The sequence below is a fragment of the Acinonyx jubatus genome, chromosome B4 (genome assembly GCF_027475565.1).
Source record: "Acinonyx jubatus isolate Ajub_Pintada_27869175 chromosome B4, VMU_Ajub_asm_v1.0, whole genome shotgun sequence".
Taxonomy (NCBI): Eukaryota; Metazoa; Chordata; class Mammalia; order Carnivora; family Felidae; genus Acinonyx; species Acinonyx jubatus.
In genome coordinates, this window is record NC_069387.1 from 90,357,037 (window position 1) to 90,360,051 (window position 3,015).

The 3,015-nt window shown below is 40.6% G+C and overlaps 1 pseudogene; it reads left to right on the forward strand.

The window, feature by feature from the left end:
* The first annotated feature begins 246 nt into the window (after window positions 1–246).
* On the forward strand, window positions 247–798 carry LOC106966351 (40S ribosomal protein S24-like; annotated as a pseudogene).
* Window positions 799–3,015: the final 2,217 nt, after the last annotated feature.

A 3,015-nucleotide genomic window follows, 5' to 3' on the forward strand; every position in this document is an offset into this window, starting at 1 on the left:
AGACAGAATCAAGCATTTATCATGCTTTTCCCATAAGGACTGTATCTCAGAGTAACCAAAGAGTTGATGAGGGAAAGTTTGTTTGTTTGTTTTGTTTTAATTGCAGCTAATAAATGCAGAAAGGACAATAGAATTTAAACATCACCACTTTGCAATCCCTAACAAGATAAAGAATCTGGGCAAAGGCCATCAATAGCTTCTGGGCCATTAAGTGAAAGACTAATGGGGAGCTTTATAAAGAACGGATCAAGTTGACGATACCAAAACCCACGGATCTAGTTTAACTTTACAAAAAGAGAAACAACCACACACTCTGTGTCTCCTTTTACGACAGCGCTTTTCCACCATCATGAAGCTTGGCCACCAGCATGGACGACACAGTAACCATCTGGACCAGGAGGTTCCTGACCAACCGACTACATCAGCAGAAACACACGGTCCTTGACATGCTTCACCCCAGCAAGGTAACCAACAGTACCTACGACAGAAATTCAGGAAAAGCTAGCCAAAATGTATAAGACTACACCAGACGGCATCTTTATATTCGGATCCAGAACTCACTGTGGTGGTGGCAAGACAATTGGCTCTGGCATGATTTATGATCCCTCGGATTATGTCATGAAAAACGAACCCAGATGTAGACTTGCAAGACATGGCCTGTATGAGAAGAAAAAGGCGTCAAGGAAGCAGCCAAAGGGATGCAAGACCAGAATGAAGAAAGTCGGGGGGACTGCACAAGCCATTGCTGGTATTGGCAAAAAGAAGGAGTCAAGACTCTGCAGTGACTGTCTGTGGTGATTGTGCAGATTTTTCTTGAGAAGATTAATAAACCCAGAGCGTTTATATGTAAAATAGAAATGTATTATATATGTAAAATATATAAACGCTCTGAGTTTGTTAATAGATAATAATATATATACACAATAATATAGATACATAATACATATATAATACACAATAACATATACACACAGTAATATACACACACAACCCTAACTGTGAAATATTCTCATAAAAAGTGGAAGAGATTCTTATCAAGGCCTCTAGATCTAACTGCCAATTGTCTAGGAGACAGGATATCACAAAGGCAATTCGTAAAATCCAGAATGTGAAAATTTCTACAGGGAAAATTATCTGCTTTCTTCAATAAATTACAAGAAAAACAAAAAAGCAAAGGATACACATATGTTACAAAAACTTTGGAGACAGATTAATGTGCAATGTATACATTTTGGCTCCTGATTTGAACAAAGCAAAGCAATTGTAAACAACAGATCTCTCACCGAACAGTCAGAGAAATCCAAAGATTGGGTTTTTGCTAGTATTAGGGAACTATTTATTAAATTTTAGGTGTAATAATGGTATTGTGGTTATTTTTTAGAAAGAGTCCTTCTCTTTCTTTTTTTTTAATTTTATTTTTTTAAATTAATATCCACACCCAACATGGAGCCTGAAGTCACAACCCCAAGATCAAGAGTCGCATTGCTCTACTGACTGAGCCAGCCAGGTGCCCCAAGAATCCTTATCTTTAAAAGATATATTATAAAACACTCATAGGTATAGTTATATAAACTCTTGGATTTGTATAAAAATAATCCAGAAGACAGAAGATGTGGATGGGGTAAAGATGAAAGGAGATTGTCCATGAATTGACAAGTTTTGAAGCTGGTGATGGTAGTTCATTATACTATTTTTATACACTTTGGTATATGCATAAAATTTTTCATAATAAAAAAGTTGTAAAAGATTCAGCAAATAATACATTTCTCTGCAGATGCAATAGGAACTCCAGTGTCAAGAGAGAAGCTCATTCTAGAAATTATAGCCTATCAAAGGGAAGCTATTCTGTAGGAGTGTAGTGATACTCTTAACCCACTTTCTTCTCCTTTTCCTCCCAAAAGCTTCAGAAAATGTTACTGTCTGTTAAAATGTAGACATTGAGGGACTGGAGGGTGGGAAGAATGGTGGTCACCAGGGAAGTGGCAGGTTTATCTGTTAGTTGTGGAGAATCTCTGCTTTGTCCTCACTACTGTAGAAAGGAATGTGGTGATCCAGACTGGAGGCATCTGTGCAAGTCCCAGGTGAGTGCAAGTCCCCTTATGCCCAGTGCACTATCTGGGCAGCCACAGCCATGTAGTTGATGGTTCCTTTCCTGGGAGGAGAGAAAAAGCTGCCACTAAAGGAGCAGAGTTAGAGAAAACTGAGAACAAAGGGGCTGACATATTCCTAGGGAGGAATCTACAGTCTAAATCAGGAAGTTCAAGCCATGACAAGTCCAATTCTAATTCTGGCTAAAGACTGAAAGCTGAAAACCAGGGAGTTTGGGTGTAAGATGCCACCACAAAGACTTCTCAGGCCCGGCACGACTGAAAAAGAGGTGTCGGAGCCCATTGGAAACCAACCTAGTAAGCAGGAGAGGCTCAGCCGTAAGGTTGAATTGGAGTAGAGACCAGGAGTTGGGAACACATACTTTGGAGGGTCGGGGAGATACAGCAGATTTAGTGGAGAGGCTGTGGGTCCATTGGTCAGGTGGTCTCCTAGGAGTCTAGTGTCACATGTAACTGAGCCCAGGCAGTAGGTATCATTCAGGAATGGTGGAGAAGGAATTTGAAGCCCAGTCTGAGTTCAAGACCAGTTGTTTTACCATTGCACACTCTGCCTCTCAGCTCATTTAACAGTCTGAGCATAAGGGAGAGGCCTCTAACAAGCAGTTCTGTTCTATCCACTTGGTGTTGTTCTCGTCTTGGCATCCCTCCCAACCCCTTGTTAAATGCCAATCCCCTGCTTAGGCAGCAGTAGAGGAGAGCCAACAGGATACAAAAGGAGGAATACGGAAGAGTCCGTGGGAAAGCTTGGGATTCTAGAGGCAAACCCACCTGGATCGAGTCCTGGTTTTATTTCTTTCCAGCTCACTAGCCTCTGGCAAGTTTCCTGTCCTTTAGTGCTTGTTTTATCATCTGTGAGATGAGCGGAATATTATCCATCTTGAAGAATTGTTGTGAAAATGAAATTTAA